Raw genomic sequence first — 22,826 nt, forward strand, 5'->3', positions numbered from 1 at the left:
CTAATTACATTTGGCCATTACACCAATGCTTGGACAAAGAAGGCCAGGCTGTATAATAGGGTGTTTGTGATCGGTGTAGGGAATGGGAAACCTAGCCTTACTAAGCTGAGATCATGGTATCTGTTGGCTGAGTGTAAAAGGGCCTAGTGCATCAGTCACTTGGCATTTGAATGGAGGAATTATATTTTTGCTGCTGAAGGTTAGAGAGCATGGTGTCAGGTTTTTCAAGGTTCTTCATTTTTTTTAATTGTGAAATTGTATCTGTGGTTAGCAGTGATGCGCGGGTCAATGTATTAATAACCCGCACCCGACCGACATTTTCAACTAACCTGCCCGCAACTCGAACCGATAAAAAAAGGAAAAGAAAAGATTATACCCTACTCGCTTCCTGACCAGCATTTTCTAGTAAATGCTCATCATAGAATTTGGCCATAGACGTGGGAACTAGGCAAAAAAAATCCTTATATTCTAATTTGTCAATAAGCTCATAATTTTTTTTCTAAAATAGTCTTGTCTGGCTATGTCTATTTTGATGTCTCTGTTCAGCAGACAGTGAGGTTTGGGTTTGTTCCGATCAGAGCTCGTGAGCGGAGAGTGCATTTCTCCATATATTATGCGCTCTGCTCACTCATTCCGTGGGGTCTCACTCAACCCAGAATGGTCTGCTGGTTCGAAAATATGCAAAGAGACATTTAATTGTTTAGTAATAAACTGGTGTTTTCTGTGTCGCTGCACAGATGAAGTTGACGATGCGGACTCGCCAGAGAGAAATGCACATTTCATATGGATTAAACAATGAGAGAGTTATTTTGGTTTTATTATTTTCATTTAAAAGTAGAAATTTCAAGCTTTATGTAATATATAGCCTATATTTCTCAAATCTGTGAGGCACAAGCTGAGTTTCGGCGCCCTGCAGTTTACATGCAATGCAAGTGATCCTGCCGGCGCCTCATTACATTGTCTGCTATATATTTGCTTCTTATTAATAAAATACGGGCAATTGATTGATAAAACATTGATCAAAATTAAGATACAATTTATACAAAATGATTGTTTTTTATAAAACAAAACTTAATGAAGTCGTCAAAATCATGTTTTACCTAAAACAAAGGTCTTCACCATTTTTCTTGCCACCTCCTTGGCACCCGCTCATTTTGGATCAACCCGCGCATCACTGGTGGTTAGGCCTACATAGTGAAGGTGTGGTCACATTAGAGAAATTTTGACTAAGTTTTATATGCAGAAAGTCAATACTGTAGTGATGTACACTGTAAAATTTATTTTTGAGAAGTCATAAAACAGGTTATTGGAGTTGCACAAGAAAATACTATTTCCATTTCCTACTTTTTTTGTTTGTTTAATTCAGTGCGTTACTTGCTGTTTCAGTGTAATTGTGTATGAAATTTACTTGCAATTTTCTGATTGAAAATTGTTTTATGTTGGAAGCACAGCTCATAACAGAAGTCAAATCCGCATGACCAATTGCTAAATCTGCATGGGCTGGGTATCAATTCACATGTCGCGAATTAATTCTTTTTTGATTTGAAAGCTCTCGATTCGATAAGATTCTAGGTTCGATTCTAGGTTTTATTTATGTATTTTTTGATTACGATCAGTGAATATAGTTTTAATACAAATGCTATTGATATTTGATAAAATGAACAGTAAACATCCCAAACAAATGATAAACCCTTTCATTTTTTTGGCAAACTAAGTGCTGCACAACAGGTTCATTAAAATAAATAAAAAAAAGCAATAGTGCTGCACGATAAATCACACGCGCAAAACAATAATATTTTGCACATGTTTTGCGCAGCTTTTCAGTGAGCAATGGCTCTGTGTAGTAAAATGCTGCTCCATGTGAAAGCACCCACATGATGGAGATTTACTGTTGATTATAGAACTGGCTTTACTGACAAGTAGTGCTGCAACGACGTGTCAACATCATCAATTACGTTGACTACAAAAATACATCGACGTGCATGAAATGCGTCGACGCGTCACACTGTTTACATCTCGCGTAAAGGCGGCTTCTGCTCCTGGGAATGGAGAAAGTTGCATTCTATCACAAAAACAGAGACCATGGTTATGCAAAGTATGAAAATTCTTTAAACAGAGGCCAAATAAAATGGTCCTTTGTTCCCTTTGCAAAAACATACATGGTGTACCACAGCAGCACAAAAAAGCACTGAATGACTGACGAGATTACCGTGGTATAAACACTAATAAAAAGACTAATAAAAAGATTCATATTAATCAAATCTTGTTTTAAATTTTTGCTGAAAAAATTAATGGAAAAGATCAATTTGCGGCTTTTGAATCTTTGAGAATCAAATCGGCCTCATTTAAAAAACAACAACAACAATTTAGATATTTTTGCCCAGCCCTAGTAACAATTTTCAGTCACAATTCACCTAACAACAGTAAGTGTGGCCACTTCAAGAAAGAGCACTTTGATGTCAATTTACCGACAGCCTAACAGTTTTTGTAAATTATTGTCAAAGGTTGGTGAATGTTTTTTCAGAAGTGGTGCTTTAGTGATGAGAAAAGTTGTTGAAATCTTTTTACTGATCATTTTGAAAGCTTCAACCACAAAAAAATATTCTACAAAAGTTAGATTAACTAACAGGGGTGTCCAATTCTGCTCTTGGTAGGACACCATCCAATAAATTCAATTTAATACACTTGAAACAGCAAATTGAGGTCTTTAGGATTAGGCCACCCTTAAAAATATTCTTGTTTGCCGTAACCTGACCGACCCTGTCAATTAAGGACAGACTCAATTTTTTAAAATATTTTTTGCTTTAAGTCCGACCGACCTTCCGGTTGTAAATTTGGGTTTAGACAGCCCAAGTTTTTTTTTACTCTTCAAACAACTAATACAAAAGCAATACAATAATTATATTTTAGTAAGTACTGTAAATATATAAACTGGCTAGGCCTACATACAAACAAAGGCTACGTTCTTTCTTAAAAAAACCTGTGACGTCATCTGTTTACACGGATGTCACACTATGGCCTGTGCGTTCGCTTCGTCTCATACTCTCATTCATTGTCAGAGTCAATGGTTTACGCTTGGTAATGATTGCTGCGGCTGCAGTAAACAAAATGTTTGCGGTCACTGTTCAAAGGCATACGGTTTTGGGCACCATAATACATCTAAAAAATTATTTCAAACAGCTCGACACTGCTTTAACTGAAAAACTGTGTCCAGATCTTTGCACATCCCTTCTCCCGTCTAGTCTAAAACCATGACCGTGTCGACTGTCACTTAATGTTCGAAAATCTATTGCACGAATCGATTGAACCAACCAACACAAGTTTCGAAACGAAAATAGGAAATAGATTTTAACAACCTTCTCTCAGAGCATGTCCAGGTTTGTTTTTTTTGTTGTTGTTTTTTTTAGCGTGTCCAGTTTTTTTTTTTTTTTTGGAACACGCGTCACACAGCAACTGCAGCTTCGGACACACGCACAACAGCAAATAATACTTCTGCACAATGTTTCTCTTTTTACAACAGAAATGTGAATTCTGCTGGTATTCAGACAGTCTCATGCATACAGAAACAGATTCGGGCTAGAATCGCCAATGTGATTTTTTGTTGTTGTTGAAATTTTGAATCATAAACACAACCATATTGAAGCCTGCACTAAATGTTTTGCATTATGGCTGTCCACTTTGCTTATTGTTTATCAAGAATGTTGCACTCCTGTTTAACGTGTTAGTTTATGCCCAATATTAGTGTTAAACTGTTGGACTTTAAATGAAATTACTATTGATTTCACGGTTGACTGATTATGCAGAACATTTAGACTAATAACTTCCGTGCGCAGATGCGGCAAATTTGTCACAGGACACGCACTATGACAGTTGCATCCGACCATATATGAACTAGCTGTTTTAATTACAGTATTTTTATATTTAACGTTAGTTTATCAGTATGTTTTAAAGTATATTTTTTTGATTATTGGTGATTCCATAGGCTCTATCGCGCACCTGCACAGTTTAAAACACCAGAACAAAGAGTCTCTCTCTTGCTCCACCCATGTACGATAAGATAGTGTATTGTCGATCTCATGGGCTGACGATATGACGATTTGAAAAATGACCATATCGCCCAACACTAGTTATTTGTTTTTGTTTGATTTACTTTCTGTGACAATGCCTACAAAATCCTTAATTATTCTAGAATTAATTATTTCATTTTTGACTTGTTTTCATAATTATGACTTGCATTTTGAAGTTTTTTTATGATACATTATTATAGATAAAAATGGATTAAAAAGAGAAACTTTTGATAAAAAAAAAAAAAAAAAAAAAAAAGAGTATTTGGAGTACAGCCTGTATCAGTAAGAAAGAAGAAGTCCACATCCACATGAAGCCAGAGCTTTCACTCAGTGTTCATGTTTTTTGCCGTTACGTGATATAGCGGTGTCTGACTAGGTTTGAGAAGTGGGTTGATGACATCATTTCACAAAATGCTTCCAAAATGCATATTGGCATTTCTGGATGAAATGCCAATATGATACAATTATAAACGTGTCTCCTTTTGGACAGGGCCTTAACTTTTTATTATTATTATTATATATTTTTTTTTATAACAACTTATAGCTGGAAGAGCTTGTTTGTACTTCTCCAAAAAAATTTCATGGACATCATTTGAATTTATGAAAATAAAAACAACCTCTTTAGTTTCAGTGCAAACGTACGGCTCATTCACAGACTAACAGCCATTATTCTGATCATGGTCTTTTGTTAAATGTGTAGGTGGACTAACACGTCTCTTCATCTCGAAACTAGCTTTATGTAGGGCAGCTATACTTCTGCCTCCCTGCACTTGATAAATACCAACACGTGGTTTGGAGCTAAAACCATATATTCTCCGAATGGCTTCCTTAAACGTAACTTATCTGTCTCCAAGATTCAGCAGCTTCCTTAGGCTAATCCAAATGGCTCAGTTCCCTAGTAAACAAGGTATCTGATTGAGATCAACCATAGCTTGGTATTTCTCCACTGCCTAATAGTTGCAAGCACACATTGGAGACAGGGTGTCAGTACAGGCTGCATGTTTTCAATCAAGTGTTTGTGTGTTGGTATAACATGGGAAATCAATAATCTTTAATCAGTAAAATGAAAGACTGCCATTAGTTGTAAATTCATAAAGTCTTTTGGCTTCATGCTGACAATTTTAATTGTGCAGGTTTATTCTGATGATGTTAGACATTCCCTGTTTTGCCTCTCAGGAAACATTTAAAAATGTTAAAAATAGTTGTGGTGCTTATTTTTGGGGAAACCTGTCACAATTTTGTTTTCAGCATTCTTTGTTAAATAGAAAGTTTAATGAATAGCATTTATTTAAATTTGTCATAGTTTGTAACATTTATAAATGTCTTTACAGACACTTTTGATAAATTTAATGTGTCCTTTCTGAATAAAGTTTTGTTTAAAACAAATCTTGCTCCAAACTTTGAATGATAGTGTATCATGGCTTCTACAAAAGAATATTAAACAGAAAAAAAAAAACAGTTTTCAATATTTATAACAAAAATAAATTCTTCTTAAGCACCAAAACAGCAAATTAGAATGATTTCTGAAGGATCATGTGACACTGAAGATGTGTAATCAAATAAATGCAGCCTCGGTATAAGAGATATTTCCAATACATACCCACAGTATAGCTTCATTTGTTTGATTGGTATCACACTTTACTTACACACATGCAGCTTAAAATGTTTAATATATAAAACATTTGGGAATCCTTATTTTCACACATAAAAATGAGCCAAACCCAAGAGGTGTCATGCAGTTTTGCATTGCAGCACTCACGCTCTGATATATAATTTCACACGTTGAATCCAATTAGTTGCAATAATTATGTCCTCAGCTCTCTTTTTAGGCCTTTTGTTCGCTCCTGTCCAACCTTTCGACCATTGTGCCTTCTCTACTCTTTTTCCTTCTGATAAGCAGTTTTTAGCGTGTGCAACCTTATCGAGTTTTGCCTCCGTTGACCTTCATCAGTCCCACACGTCTTTTCTGCCGGTCTCAGATGACCCAATTAAACTCTTTCTCTAATTCTGCACCGTCGTTCTCACCGGTTTCACTCTGGACCGCTAAAAGGGTGAGAGTCAAGGTTCAGGAAAGGGCATCTCCATGGTGAAACACTGATGTGTGAGAAAAATATGCTGTAATGATAGTCTAGCCAGAAAGTAAGCGGAGACACTGCCTTATGAATCAGTCATACCGTTGTAAATGGGCAGCAGGAAGAGAATTTGATAGAGGATTCCTTTTAGATGCGTTTCTCCTCAATTCAGATCCCCCAGGATGAGGCTGAAAGAGATCCCTTTGTCTAATATTAATAAGACACTTGTGCTCCTCTTAGAGAAAATGTTTAAAATTAAAGTTTTGAAATGTTTAATTTCATAACAATATAAGAGAGTTTTATATTCCTTTTGGAGCTCTGTATATGCTTAATAGTATCATTACTGCTTTTTGCAATGGATTCAAATGATTACGTTTTTCCAGAGGTGTTTTTCTGTTTTCAATTCACTGCTGAGACTGAATCAGAATGCAGGCAGTACATTTTGACAGCAGAATTGACAAGAAGTGTACAAAGAAAGAAATACATTTGGGCTACAGACCTGTCAATTCACAAATACAGGAGCAGTGGATTGTAAATGTATGTTTTTGACAGTTATAAAAAACATTATCAATCAAAAGTAATTGCTTCTGTCATTCCTGTGAAGCCAGTAAGTTGTTAGAGAATCACAAGGTTATATTTTCATGTCATACTCTGCAAAAATACTTTTTGGTTTTGGACTTCCAAGTCAGCACTTCCTTTTTCATTCAAGCAGCAGCAAAGCTTTAGGTGTACCAGAGTAAAATTAGCTTAAAAGATGGATTTAAATTTGCCTTGATGATAATTTTACAGTGCAGATCACCTTTAGCTATTGCTTTGGTATTCTTTTACCTTGATAAATAAAACTGGCAAGCTGATGGAAACTGGTTCACTCTGAATTCCGGATGGCTGACCAGTCAAATTGGAATCAATGAGACTTGGACAAACATTCTGTAAGAGATCCACGAGTGGTTGAGTCTGAAACTGTACTTCAACAGTGAAACTGATGGCCCCTGAGCTTGTTTACTGATAGGTCCTGTTTCCACCTCTTTGTAGATGTATTTTTTTGTGATTAGGTCAGGGGCGAGAATAGGCGGAGCTGTGCTGTGTTTCTGGACTCCTTTGGGATTGATAGTGTTTTCACATCTGTTATTTAGTCACTTGCATTTTTGACTACCTTCATATGCTTTCAGTGATTTGATCGGAAAGGATGACAAAACAGATTTTGTATGTTTGCTTTATTTTTACAAAATCACACATCATCTTTTTTTTATTGTGAGTATGCAAAAATAGAAGTGATTTTTTTTGCGGATTATATCTTACTGCCCCCGCCCCCCACATATTCTAGTAATTCAAACTTTCATTGCAGTCTGTTCATTATCAAAATAAAATAGTCAACCAAACATGTAAAAGGTTACACTGGTCAGTTTAATTAGGCTGTAGTATAATGGTCCACTCTGCTGTGATGATCTTTACCGTCTATATGCAAATGCTTATGATGTACAAGCCTAGTTTAAATTATAAATAGTAGTTTAAGATGCAAATACATTGGAAATATGGAAACATTTGGATTTGTGCCGAATAAGACGTGAGTAATAACCTCTAACTTCTATCCAAACCCGCGCCTGTTCCGTCTCGCACGCACATGTCACGATCTAATGCCAATTTTTTTTTTTATCAAATAGGCCTACCAGAACGCAAAAATGTACACGGGTCATAATACTCACATAAATATTTTTCATGTGAGCAACAGTTTGTTTTGCAGCAGTGCTGATGGAAGCCATAATGTCAATTAAAAACACTGCAATTGTGTTTTAAAATACTACGACGAGCACCACGAAGCCATTTAAGAGGCATGTTTAGCAGTATCCATGAAGGGATTGGAAAGTGTCAGCATAGTATCATTTTATCAAATGATCATAATAATAACATCTATTAATTTTATAATCCTGCTACTAACATTTTATTCATACTAAAACCCCTTTATTTCATGTGAGAGGGTTTGAGAGTAGCTTTTGCACATCCTCTCATGCCGGTGAATGCATGCCACTGAAATAAACTTATTTAGCAGCATTAAGGTTAACGATTAATCGATTAATTAAACGTTAATTTAAATGACGATCGATCATGGAAATTAGCGAAAAATGACATTAAAAAAAAAAAAAAAGATTAGTTCATGTACTCTGATATCTAAACTCTTTCCATTTTTATTTTAATAAACCTAAATGTCACCTTAACTCAACAGGATGATGATCTCATGATGAATTGAAACCAGTGTCTCATGTTATGCATTTGGACAAACAGTTGCTTATTTTTTCAGGAGAAATGGAAAGTTACTCACATGTTTACAATCCAAACATGATTTTTTTATGGACCCTTCATTGCTACATGGCACCAAGTAACAGTTTTTGTTTCCTCTTTATGTCCAGACTGTAGAGACTCCTCCACTGCTAAGGGTTCACATTGGAGCAAGACCTGATCACATGGTAAGCCAAGAAAAGATCTCTTGTTCTTTTCTAGACTGCAGCTATTTGTTTTGGTCAACTTCAAGGCACCTTGAACCCATACACATGTAGTCTCGTGACCCATGGACGGCTGTGACTGAATTATGGAATGCCTGAGTGTTGGATTTGATAGTCATTCATCTTTTTATTTTATTTTAGAAGTAACAGACTGTGCAGAAATTTAGGTTGAGCACAGTGATGTTGTACCAAATACTGTACAGCAGCTTCAAAAAGCAGTTGGCCCCATGCACATTATTCCCATGTCCAATTAGATTCTATTTTCCATCACTCAAAACACTTAATTTAATATTATTAAATATAATCATTAGCAAATGAGTAGTTATCTATTTTGTCATGTTGTCAAATCTAAATTCACTTGTTGCATTTAAAATTATTTACTTTAGTTTTCTTTTTTTCAAGTAGCATTTATGTATTTATGCATGTATTTTTAATAATTAATTTTAGTTGTATTTTTTATTTTTTAAGTAGCATTTAAAATGCTTTATTTCAGTTTTGCATATTTGCATAATATTTTAAATGATTGACTTTAGTTCTTATTTTAAATTAAAAATAGTATTTAAAATTTTTGACTTCAAGTTTATTTTATTTTAAAAATTGATAATTTAGCTAGCTTTTTTTTAAATATATTTATGGGCCTTTTATTTTGAGAGGAGAGTGGAGAGATGACTGGAAAGTCCAAGGACCTTGAGGTGGGAATTGAACTCTGGTGCTCTGAGCGCAGTTGCACTATATGTCGGCACAGGCAGCTTTTTTAAAGTACAATTTTATAATTTATTTTTACCCTAACGGTAATATTAAGATGATTGAGATTTTAGTAGCATTTATAAATGATTAACTTCCATTTTTATTTTTAATTTCAACAAAATACTATAAAATCGTGAAAAAAAAATCTCTTTGTGTCTTCTCTGTGCAACACAGTTGTAATATAAGGGCCTTTTGTACCGCCGGAACCTTTTTATAGTACCAGCACTAATCGTGGAACAATTGTGGAATAGTACCGCCGGAACTAGGTGTGATTTTAGTACTGGACTGCCTTTTTCGGGAACCAAATTAGCTCCTACTCCAGAGCAGGGTCTGACCAGCACAACTGGTACTACCTGTGACGTAGGGCTGCACAATTAATCGAATTTGTAATCGCAATTACAATTACAGATGACACAATTATGTAATCGTTTAAAGGCACAATTACACACAAAAAAAGTTCACTTACATCATTCTGTGTGCATAAGATATGTTGTTGTTCTCTCTACAGATTATCTTAAGGGTTTTTTTCCCAATTGTTTGAATTTCTTTGTTTTAATATAACATAAAACCATGCATATATTTACTTTGGTTTGGTTTCTCAGAAAAAAATAAAAATAAAATAATAATAATAATTATATAAATAATATATATATATATATATATATATAATATGATATTTGAGGCTTAAAAAAAGAGTGGAAGGAAGAGTGTTTTCCGCTGGTTTATTTTGATATAACAATATGGCATGCAGTGGCTTCAAACAATGGCATAAAGCTATTAAAAAAATTATTCAATCTAAATTGTGCTAATCGTAATATATAATCGCAATTACAATTTCAAGGGAATAATCGACAATTATGATTTTTGTCATAATCGTGCAGCCCTACTGTGACGTAAGTAGACATTGATTGGCCAGATGCATTCAAAAATGCCCTCACCCACCATGATTTAAAACGCTGTGTAACATACTGTAAACATTGTGTCAACTTATTTAGCAAGTATGGTGATCAGCAATAAATGTACGGATGCTGAAGTGTACTGCCAGTTGTTGTTGGAGATTCTTAGACCTCCTTTCCATTCATTCAATGGCTTTATGTATACTTCGACATTCCATGTCCATTATTGTGAAACCCGCGAGACACAACATCCTCCTGTTGTTAATATTGTTTTTCTTTGTTTACGTTGTTGCTGTCACCACCAGCTTACGTCACATCCTAGTACACACTGTCAGGTGCCAATGCAACCCTTCAAGTTGGCGCAAAATCGTTCCAGTACTTTAGTACTGTACATTTAGCTCTTTAGTTCTACATTTAGCATCCCTAGTTAAACTAACTCCCTAGGTGCTGTTGCGTAACCAAATGTATGTCAAATTAACATGTTCATGTTCCATAGTAATTCATTTTGTTCAGTCAAGACAAATACAGGCTAATTATCTGTAAACATGGAGAATAGCCTTTTTGCATCATGCACTACATAAATAGCTCTACTCAAGCTCGCCTTTATATTGTTTCCGAAATGTTCTACTTGAAATTTGTTTCTGTAACAAAGTGAGTTCGGAGCTTGTCATGCATAGTTTGAAAACTAATTATGAATGGTAATTAACGTGAGTTCTTGAGTGCTTGCCATTTAAGGGACAGCAGTTTTGACTGCCTCTTTTTGAAGCTGAAATTACCTGTAATTTACTCGAGTAGTGGCAGTTCAACCTGTCAGTCTGAACCACTTCACAAACCCCCAGAGACCCCTAAACCCTTCACAAGAATTGCCTCTCAGTTTGCCTGTTGACTATTCTCTTGATAGTTCCTCTCCAACAGGGTGTATTGTTTCAGGTATCAAGGTGCGTGAGTTTTGAGCGCTTCATTGAATTGTAGCAGGATGGACAAGTTTGATCAATCTCTGCTAAAGCAATTTTGGCAGTGAAATGGTTTATTCTTTTGGTCTTATTATGGTTGCTTTTGAAATCACTAAATTCTATATATAATTTTGAACCACTATAAATGCTATTTTTCACTCCAGATCTTTTTGTCACTTTCTTGAGAGTGTTGCCATAGAAACACTGAGAATAAAGCGGCTAGTATTGGGGCAGAGATTGGTTTGGCTCTAAGCTGGTGGAGACTGAAAGAAAATCGAGGCCTAATAAACCTCTTAACTCCTGTATTGGTTACAGGCCTTTTACAACATCATGGGCTAAAATGACAACTTAAGGTCTGGCGATGCGGGTGAGTGAGATTCAGGGCTTTCATGTATAATCATACCCATTTTTGGACATGTTCATCATGTGGCTATCCAGAGCTTGTCTGAAAATATCTGAAATGTAACAAAAGCCAATATATTGCACTTAGAAAGAAAAGATACACATCTGTTGCGAGTTGTGAAGGTGCTGTGCAGGACTGGAGACAGGGGAGCTTGCTTTGGTGTAGCCTCAATCCATCATGTAATCTGTGGCCACAATTCCTTTATTTTAGCTGTATAAAAATATTGAATTTCCATGTTTTGGCTTCAGGCAAAAAAACCTACCTTGTATGGTTACGACACCAGCTTTAGAAAACAATGTCAGCCTTACCTCTGTCTAGGTTGTTTTTACGAGATCAATCTTTTAGAGATTTAACCGTGAAAGGGGTGCCTAGGTGATACTTTAAAACCCGCTGCTTTTATAGAAACACAGCCTTGCTCACTTTCATTAACTATTTATTATGTTTATTAAATGTGAAAATACCTACATTATTAAAATGCAGATGAAAGGTTATAGCTTAATCCAGTTTGGCACTTATCAATAAAACATCAACAAATCAATGTCAATCAAGTGCTAAGGGTGTTCTAGGGATAGAAAAATGTACGTTTATATTCAAACTCGACTAATGGAGGGCCGGGATTTTCTGAAAAACTATTTGACTAACTGACTAATTGATATTTACTGTATAATTAGGTCTGGGAACAGGGATTTTTCAGATGTGGTTTAACTGTTTTTATACTTTACATCCAGTCTTAAAGGTCCTATGATATGAAAATTTCACTTTCTGAGGTTTTTTAAGATTAATATGAGTTCCCCTAGCCTGTATATTTTCCCCAAGTTTCTAGAAATTTGAATCGGTGTAAATCGAGATTTTTCCATCTTTCTCTGCCTTTGAGAAAATGGAAGCTCAAACGGGCTGATCTTGAATCTCCTCGTTGTGACGTTGCAAGGAGAATTGTTACCTCCCCTTTCTCTGCTTTACCCGCCCAAATATTTACATATAATTCAGTCGCAAGGTCAGCACAGGCGTTACAAACAAACTTTTATGATATGGATTCGACAGCACCAGCACAAACAGTGAGTAACAGTGTTCATTAATGCCTGATCTGTGATCAGTGATTTATGATGTGTAGCTAATCATTCAAGTTCACACAGACTTTCTTTCTAAATCGTTTAATACTGTTTATTTATCAGTGAATCAAGCATTGACTAAACGATCAACTTCACGTTGTTTCTCTTAGTAGCATGAAACAAATCTGTTATTTAAATTGTGATTTAACTACAGAGAGCGATCAAAGAAAGCTCACTTTTTTTCTGGAGCTGTTACACATCGCGAGTATATCTGTACACTTGCCCAAACTGCCGTTACAATGAATGACGCTATTATGCTGCACAACAAAGCTCTTACTGTATTCATGTGTTTGCTGTTAGCTGTGGTGAAAGCATTTTGTGAGATAACGTGTTGCAATAATGACGAGATCACTGCATCCACGCGATAAACAGACTCTGTCTATTCAATACTCATCACTGCAGCCTTTCATGTGATGGGAAAAGATCGAACATTTTTTTATATAATCCACACTTCCACGATTCGTTAATCTCGACAGCTGTAAGAGTGTGTAAAAAAAAAAAATATATATATATATATATATATATATATATATATATATTTGAGAGGGGTTCTACATGAACGCATTTCGAATGCAACGATGTCAGCCAATCACAACAGTTGTGGTTTACTCGGAGTCTCACAGCACACCCGCCCCTTCAAACAGAGCATTCAAGCCAGAGGGCTAATACCAGGATCTAAAAATTCTAAATTTTAAATGTAAAAATCATACTAACAATATAAGTACACCTAAGGAAACATTAAAACGCATTTAAAGAAAAGGAAATAATCCATGTCATGGGACCTTTAAAGTATAGCGTGACGCATGATTAAAAAAAAATGCAATCCATAAACGAAAAGGGTTTCATAGTGACAGTGGTTTGGTATGCCAGATCAACCAGATGGCATTCATTTTACATGAGGATTGGCAATTTCTGGGGGAAATAAATGGGTGCAATCGTTTGTCAACGGGGTCAACTTTATGAATGTGAGGAGCAACTACTAATGGGAGCATTGGGTTTCCACACTCAAGACCACTAGGACCAGACTCAACCATCTCTGATATTTTTTTTTTTGTGTGAATGTGATTAATAAATGTTTTCATAGTGCTTTGATTACTCATTTTAAAATGGCTCATTTTAACTTGACTTTGTGACAAACTTTAGCCACAGGCAGTTTTGAAAATGACAGAAATCGTAATAATTGCCATTTCTTTCAAGTTTTTTTTTTTTTACTATCGCTTATTTTTTTCAAGGAATCGTGACAGCCCTAATTGTTAGAATATTTCACAGTATTATCCTACACCCTCCCCCCTTTTATCTATCTTTGATCGAATCAGTTCAGCATCAGTAAGCATAGCTTGATAAGATGCATCTTTCAAAAACATTTTACAGACCCCAAACTTTTAAATTGTAGTTTTGTCATACAGTCTTACAAGCATGACTGTTGATGTCACACAATCTGTCTTTGACTTGACGAAGATCTCATTGGGATCATATCGTACAAACTGACATGCAACTAACACAAAATAATTAAACCATGAGAACTGGCTAAAAAAAAGTCAGAAGAAATGTAGATCGTCTTGCCAACTGTTCTCATTACTCAACCATATTGACCATCCCTAGTTTATCATTTTGCTTTTGCTTGCTTCATAAAGCCCAGTCCTTGATGCTATCACCTCCCCAGATTATTTGCCATTAATGTTAACGCAACTGTCATTTAGTGATGAATATGCAAAATGTAACCTTTGTGCCTGAGCTGCTGTAGCTCCATCTGAATCACACGATGGACTTTTTTATATCTGCCTGCTTCCTGTCTGATGTAAGATCCTCAGAACAATAGAGAAGGTGTTTTGCTTATCAAGCAGGTGCATCAACAGTTGTTAACGAACACCCCCCCCATTACCTTATTTCAACGCATGGGGGATGGGAAGCATCTGTTGGAGCCTATGTCTTTCTTTACGAGAGAGAGAGAGAGAGAGATGAGGAAACAGCCTCCCATACGCCACTGAATTGTGAATTGTCCCTTTGGTGTGTAGGAGGAAAGACTTACTGCTCTTTGAAAGGAAACCATGACATCTGTTTCCTTTTAGCTAGGTAGCATTATGAAGATTGACGAAAATGTTGTGTGTGCTCAAGTACGTGAAGTTTCAGTTTCGCTAGGTAGACTTTAGGGGGGGGGGTTCTTTAAGCACATTTTCAGTGTGAATCTTGGTCCCCTGCTTACAACTGTACCACAGATAACAAACAGTTTCCTTTCACTTGGGGAAAAAAAAGTTTTTATTATAGTGTGCACTTGAGTTATCAGGGCAAAGCAGATTGTATATATTGAGGTCTGTCGGTCGAAGGTTGCACTCAGTAAAGTATTGGACCCGGTATTGTTGGTTTAAACAAAGGTCTCCGCTTAAAAGCTTAGAATAAGACAATAATTGCTAACCTGAGCTAAACCCGAGAAGATAAGTTCAACAGCACAATGTAGATGTTGCCAAGATAATCATACAGTTGCATGATAACCTATTGTAATCTTCTTTGTAACTCTTGTTGATGCATTATCTGCTCTAACAATAGTTGACCTGAAAGACAAAACTTGATATTGTCACAACATCTTTATGGTGTCTCATAGTAGGATACCAGCTAAAGCATCATGAAACCTTGATAAATTGTGTGAAAGATAAAACGTGAGATATAATAGCAAAATCAGCATGAGAAGCTTCCGTACTGGTTGTGGTGGACTTCAGTGAAGGCCATTATTACAAAGGGCTTTTGACATGAATGTGACACACAGCCAAGTATGGTGACCCATACTCAGAATATGTGCTCTGTATTTAACCCATCCAAAGCGCACACACTGTGAACACACACACGGAGCAGTGGGCAGCCATTTATGCTGCGGTGCCTGAGGAGCAGCTGGGGGTTCGGTGCATTGCTCAAGGGCACCTCAGTTGTGGTATTGCCGGCCCAAGACTCGAACCCACAACCTTAGGGTTAGGAGTCAAACTTTCTAACCATTAAGTCATGACTTTCCAGACTTTCACAACTTTTAATTATTCAGAAATGGTGTAGTTTTAAATATATGTAGGAATTTTTGTCAGATAAAAATGGTGGATTAATGTTTAAAAAAAACTGGTGTTTGGTGATATATCTGGATTTGGAAAAAAAAAATCTTTAATACAGTTTTTCTTGTTTTTTTTTTAAACTGAAGAGAGACTTTGTAAATCCAAACATAGGCCTAACATTTGGATGACATTTGAAGTTTACCATAAAATTATTTCAGTTGCAAATCTTCAATAATGAATGTATTACAGAAGCTTCTAATGCTGCTGTTGATTTCGCCTTTATATAGTGTGCACTATTTTCAGTTGTTTTTATGTGGAGATGCACCAGATGGATGTTTTTTCCTGTTAAATGTCTGTGGTTTCGCTTTATAAGATGCCGTTAGATTAAAAATTCATCTTTCAATTTAATTGTTATTTAATTCTGTGACAGTTTGCCTTGCATCTTGTGTGAATGGCATTTGAAGAACTAGCATTAAATGTTGTAGTATTTTGAGGCTTGGGCATTGCGATACTTCTATAGCACCGGTATACTCCTAATTAGTATTAGTTTTGCTTTACACTAATATTTGTTATAGCGCTTGTGGCAGTGTGCTTGAGTTGTGTTATTAATTGCAAACCTCTTACACATTTTGTAACACAGCACAGTAAATTGAGATTGAGTACTTGGGTATGAGAATGTTTCTAATGGATTGGATGTGCTTCCCCAATTATTTTCACATTTTATATGAATTGGCAATTTAATTATTTCAAACTAAATCAGTCCCCAAGTTGGTTTTTAACAAATCTTGGCCATCCCTTTTTTCACAGATCAGACATTCTTTGGCTTAACACCGTAATGACACCTGCTACTTCGCTTAGCAAATGCAGGCCAATTATCTGAGTTATCTGGATCGTCGCTGCTCTGGAAAATAGATAGATTTAGCAGGTGCAACTGCACAAAGAAGTCTCAGAGACCCGCGAGACATGGGCTGGGAGCAGGCGGCCTGAAGGAAGTAGTTTCCACCCATCTCTGTTCAAGCTTAACCTTGGTAGACAAGAGACCACTGAAACCCGCCAATAGCTGTAACTTAACAGCCATGTCAATACATGCGTTTCATTACTCGGCTGTGGAAACTACCACATGCACACTCAGGGTGAGCCCAAGATGGTGATTTATGAATGCAGAAATTAATTCCAGACCTAGGCTTAATCTGCGCCTGGGAATACTGCCCTGGATGATATGATTTTTTATTTTATTAGTATTATTATTATTTTTTTTAGCTGTGGGTATATGGCAGGGCAAAATTGTAACTTAGGTTACTTTGTATAAATGCTTACTTAAAAGTGCCTTTTTAAAATTTGTATTTTTTTCCAGGCAAAACTATTTTACAAAACCATTTGACATTTCATTTTTTTCTGAGTTATGACATATTTTTTCTTTTGTTATTCTTTCAAGAAGCTGTTGGGTCATTAGAAAACCTCACCAATGATGTATGTAGGTTAAAAGCAATAAACAATGTAGGTCAAAAAAATGCAGTCAGCTTTACCTGATGGTGGTGGAACCTGTTTTGTCTCTGTTGAAAGTTTAGCTAGGTATGCCCTTATCTTAAAATTTCCAAATGTATATATCATCTACATAGTAATTCTAGGGATGTAACAAGTCACCCAACTCATAATGCGAAACAAATCAGAATACTTATCTCACAATACGATTTTCTCAGTTTTTTTTAAGCCATATTGTAAATCGAAAAGGTGTCCTTTTATTATTTCTCAGACAAAATGTTGCACTTTTCTTTGTGAAATTGAAATGTCAAATACAGAACTAAATCGAAATTTTAAAACACAACACATCAAATTAATAAATAAAAATTAATGTTTTTATATGAACAAGGCTTTGAATGTGCTCTTTCCATTCATAAATTAGCGGCAACCACTGCATTTTTATCATGATAAAAAACAAATCATGCATGCAGTATGAGCAGTTTTTGATTTCCTTTAGGTTGTATGATTTCAATTTTTTTTTATCAAAAACAGAATGGTCTGACTCCTAGTTTTGTGGAACTATACTATATCAAACTAACAAAAGGAAACAAAAACTGCAGATGGGCTGAATTAGAATGCTACTTTACTCTCTGACAGCAGGTGGCGTTTATGGAACAGCAGAAACACATTTTTGTCCTTGGTCACCACTGTAAACTAGGACGGGGTGATTTTTCAGATTTTATCGATTAATTTGAATTTAATGTTTTGACACAATTTTATATTTTAGAATTCGAGGAATCGTGATTTTTAATAGAAATATTACCAAACATTAGAATTAGACACTTTGACAATATGCCAATGATAACAGTAAGGAGAAAAGAACGATTCAACGGGATTTTGGTGCATGTGATTAACAGCTCATGTGTGACGCACTCAAATGGCTAGGCGACATTCACACAGAATGCCCTTTTGTGTTGACAAAAATGCGACGTGGCAGTGGAATAAGAAAAATATGCAAGGAGATGGGAGTGGACTTCTTTTAAATTGAGTGCCACATATTTAGAAGGCCATTTCATGCACGAGACACTGCAAGAGATACGAGTGCAGCAGTCAATGTGCAGTGTCCATGTTTACATAGAAAAAAAAACTATGGAAAAACAGGCTAAAGTGAACTGTAGGCTAACTATTACTGTATGCCTGATATTTCATGTTTGCATCGTGGTGACAGGCTATAAGCTGCTGTTGTTTTTACAGAACATTTATAGTTAATAATAGTCTACTGGTATTATACTTTCAGTTATTTAAAAATTACTATATTTTAGAGATTCGTTTTTTTTTTTTAAAGCATTTTCTCTGTATTATTTCTGGGCATATATGTATAAGAAAAGTTTGTACAAGATGTAGTTTGTGCATCTTTTCTGCAAAGATATTTAACAAGTGATTTTTGTAACATTTACATCATGTTGACTACTTTGTGTGTGGTGCCCTGTTAGAAAGTTTTAAATCTAGTTAAAAAAAATTTAAAAAAAAAAATAGGTCAAAACGGCCAAACATTCTGAAAAAAATAGAGATCTACATTTTTTCCCATATCGCCCACAAGTGGCAATGCATTTAATATGAATTATACAGAGGCAAGGTGAATCGTTACATACAAGTAATGTTGACATTTTCACAAACATTAGTGAAATCCATTTTCTGTAATGTCAATTGACTTATGCTTTCAGCCATTTGTCCAAATACCACACATACAAGTCAGTGTGGAGGGTTTGTTTTCAAGAAATTGTGTCTGGTGTTTTTTTGTTTTGTTTTTTTTGTCATGAAAAATATAAGTGGCAACCTAAAGAAATTTATAGGGTGACATTAAGATTTATTGGACATTTTAAGAAAGTCCATAGAGACACTCATTCAGTCTGTTACCTTACCCAGGAGAGATGGAAAAACAATAGAGAGAGAGGCTCTCAGCAGAACGATGGGGAAAGATAAGACATTTTCCATCTAAACTGCAATATCCACAAAAAGGCTTTCTTTGACCTCAGATAGGTTGGTTTAATTGGGGCGTGCATAGCAGGTGTTTTTTTTTTTTCTTCTTCTTTTTTGTTTTTCATGTCTAGATGCTTGAAAAATTCTGCTTCATTCACCCTTTTCTGTAATATTATTGCAGGTGCTGAGACACTTGGGTTTGATCCTTAAAAAGCGTTTGCCTGGTGAAAATAAAGCTGATAGTGTGGTGAGTATAAATGCATGTTGTTGCTAAGATGGCTTTTTTTTCCTTTAATGAAATCTATATATATATGTAGTGTGTGTGTGTGTGTGTGTGTGTGTGTGTCTATATGTATATATATATATATATATATATATATATATATATATATATATATATATATATATATATATATATATATATATATATATATATATATATAGCTTGGCTCTGTTTTTTGAAAGGAAAAGATTCAGAGTCTGTAGCACGAATATTCAAGGCAAACTGTTCCCTCTGATATATACACCATTGTTTTAACTAATTTATTTATTTATTTTTGAATGTTGTATGAAATGTCCAGTGTCACTCTTTCATATGACAGGGAGGAGGGGAGTTCAGTGAGAATCCTGGAATCATTAAAGTGATTGATAATCTAGGCATTACAAGTAGTAAATACTGGTAGATGGAGAGACCGACAAAATAGACTTAAGGCTTAAGAACACTATACACCACTGTTCAAAAGGTTTGTGTCTGTAAGATACTTTTTTGTGAAAAATACAAGGAAAAAATCGATTAAAAACCAATAGAATTGTGAAATATTAATGCAGTTTGAAATAACTGTTTTCTGTTTGAATGAATATATATACCAGATATATATAAAGACCAAAATTCTTTCACAACCACCAAACCTGTCCCTAACTTTACCCGTATTCCACCTCAATAGCAGCAAAAGTGTTTTACAATAAAATAAGTACATTTTTTTTATGTTAGTACATAGTAGGTTAAGGCCACCTAATATAAATTGTGAACAAAATAAATAAATCTGTCTAAATAGGACTGCCTTCATATTTCGAATATTCAAAATTTTTTACTTATTTCTATGTAGTTTTTTTATTGGTATGTTTAAGGGTGGGTTAGGGTGTAAGGGATGGGTTCAACATGTGATTCAACATGTAATTCAATTCAGAGAAATTCAAAATTACGGTAATTAACTTCCATAAAGGTCAAGGGGTCATTATACACCTTGACAGTGACAGCACAACATTTTTATAGTGTGTAATGTGATCATAAAGCTACTATCTTAAGACTTCCTACTCCAAATCATGATGGCATTACAATGTTTTAGGGTATAGTAGTAATCATGCATTGGAAAATTTGAAAACAATCCGAAGCAGGATAAATCATTGTGTGTCTCAGAGCAATATGGAGTGATACAGACTTAGCCATTCAAATTAAAAAGTCCTACTGCTAGTCATTTATTTTGTAAAAATGTAGTGTTTTGAAGTCAGTGTTCTCTACAAAAACATTTATTAGCTTCAAATTAGCTTCAGTCATGATTCATTAACTGATACACCACCAAACGCAGAGTTTCCCACTGATAATTACAGCATTGTAGTAGTGTTAATGTGAAAGCAACCATTATCGTATGCACCCGACTGTCATCAGATCACAAACTTAGATGGTGCTTAGGCTGTAATTTATAAATTGAACAATCTGCTATTTATAATTGGCCAGAGGTGACAACTTTATCCCAAGTTGCCTTTATTGGTAACTATTATGTTTAATGTATTGGCGAATGCTAATGCACTCCGATAAGAACAATGAATGAGTCTGTGTGTACTGGCGCTCTGGCTCTAGCTATAGTAAGTGATTTTGGCAGGTGGTGATATGATGTAACCCTTCTGAACAGCTCCAGCGAGATCATGTTCCAGCAGACCTTTAGGCAGTGCTTGTTCCACATGTTCCAGAAACACCCCATCCTAAGGGTTTACATGTGTAAAAAACACAGCAGCAGAACTGGGTCGAAGGGTAGTTACCTCTATAATTCCTTTATGGCTGTAGATAAGATGCCTTCCCTGTTAACCGGGTCTCAACAGACCTTGAATATGTTACTTATTAGTAATTTCTGCTGTCTGAGTTGCGTTATAGTGAGTTCCTGGAAACGCTGTCAGTGCACTCAGTTCACATGGAGATGAATAACTCTCCTAACTGACCGGGAGTGGTTAAACCAATCTGCTATTAATTATTGAGCTCCAGCATTGAATATGGTCTTTTCTTTGCCTGGTCACATGCTGGATACTCTAGGTATGCCAATTAAACCAAACACATTTGAGGTTACATCATTGCTATTCTGACAATATGTCAGATCATATGTTACCCCAGTGAAAAAAAAGGGGGAAAATTATTTCTATAACTTATTACCTATACACTAGGGATGCACCGATCATGATTTTTCATGACCGATACCAATTTTTTTTACAAGCAAACTGGCTGATTCCAATACCGATTTCCTTTTTTTTTTTGTAAGCAACAAACAAGAAAGAAGGAAAGTATGTATAAAAAAGATGTTTATTTGGTATTTAATAGGGCAAACTGACTTTTGGCTATTGAGAACCATAACTGTAACATCTGAAATGAATAGCAGTAACTGCACAGTAAGAAGCCTACATTCAATACAAACATAGATGGTACAAACATTAGCATTTAGCTTTTGTTTTTGAATTGGGTTGAAACTACATAGAACTGGCCTTTAATTTCACATGGTTACAGTTAAGTTTTCATTTAAGGCAACAACTGCATAAATTCAATAAGATGTTTCTTAATCAGCATGCAGTATTTGTTTCAGTTTTTAAGTTTGGTTTTACATTTAAAAAAGTTCTTTACCAGTGAAACTAAATAAGAGTATGCTGTATAAAAAATTATTCTAAAATGTTAAAATCAAATAATGTCAGTGCGAATAAAACAAAGATGCAAAGTGTTTCATTCATCCAATTAAAAAAAAAGTAATGATGATATTCATATCTATTTTTTTTTTTTACTTGAGCCAATGAATCGGCCCCTTTTTTCATTATGCTACAGCAGGTGATTTTTAAATGTATGCAAGTTCTTTACAAAAAAAAAAAAGTATTATCACAGTTTAGTCCGTCTCGTTTCTCATCCAACATGCGAGAAGTTGAGCTGAACATCCCTTCACTGTCTTCGCTTGTGCAGGGACAGGTACAGTACGCTCGCGCAGCTTCAGTGAGCGCAGGAATGGCTCTTATTTTGTGCAGTAGGCTGTTCACTTCCTGATGTCTGTGACCCAGACTTGTAGCTCCAGTTCCGGTCAACCAGTGCATCCCTACTATATACCTTTTTTTTTTTTTGCCATGAATACAGTAAATTGATCAAAAGTGAACTTTTTTTAATGTGTCTGACACTCCCTTTGAGTTAAACCAATATCCTGGAATATGAACTGCTGTGAAGAGAGAGCTGAAGATAAACACCGAGCCGAGCCAGATAACGAATAAAAGATTGACTCTTTCTCGAGTCTAGAACCGGTTGCATCGGTTTTCGGATCACCAGTAGTGATGGGAAGTTCGGTTCTTTTCCGCAAACCAGTTCTTTC

The 22,826-nt window shown here is 35.4% G+C and overlaps 1 protein-coding gene across 1 annotated transcript in view; it reads left to right on the plus strand.

Moving 5' to 3' along the window:
- LOC113111008 (F-box-like/WD repeat-containing protein TBL1XR1) overlaps window positions 1–22,826 on the plus strand; it is a 51,261-nt gene that overhangs the window by 10,751 nt on the left and 17,684 nt on the right. Inside the window, exons 2-3 of the mRNA XM_026275374.1 lie at window positions 8,545–8,601; window positions 19,400–19,465. The gene's annotated coding sequence lies outside the window, so the exon portion shown is untranslated. The remainder of the gene's footprint in view (window positions 1–8,544; window positions 8,602–19,399; window positions 19,466–22,826) is intronic.

Source organism: Carassius auratus, chromosome 11 (genome assembly GCF_003368295.1).
Source record: "Carassius auratus strain Wakin chromosome 11, ASM336829v1, whole genome shotgun sequence".
In the NCBI taxonomy this organism is placed as follows: Eukaryota; Metazoa; Chordata; class Actinopteri; order Cypriniformes; family Cyprinidae; genus Carassius; species Carassius auratus.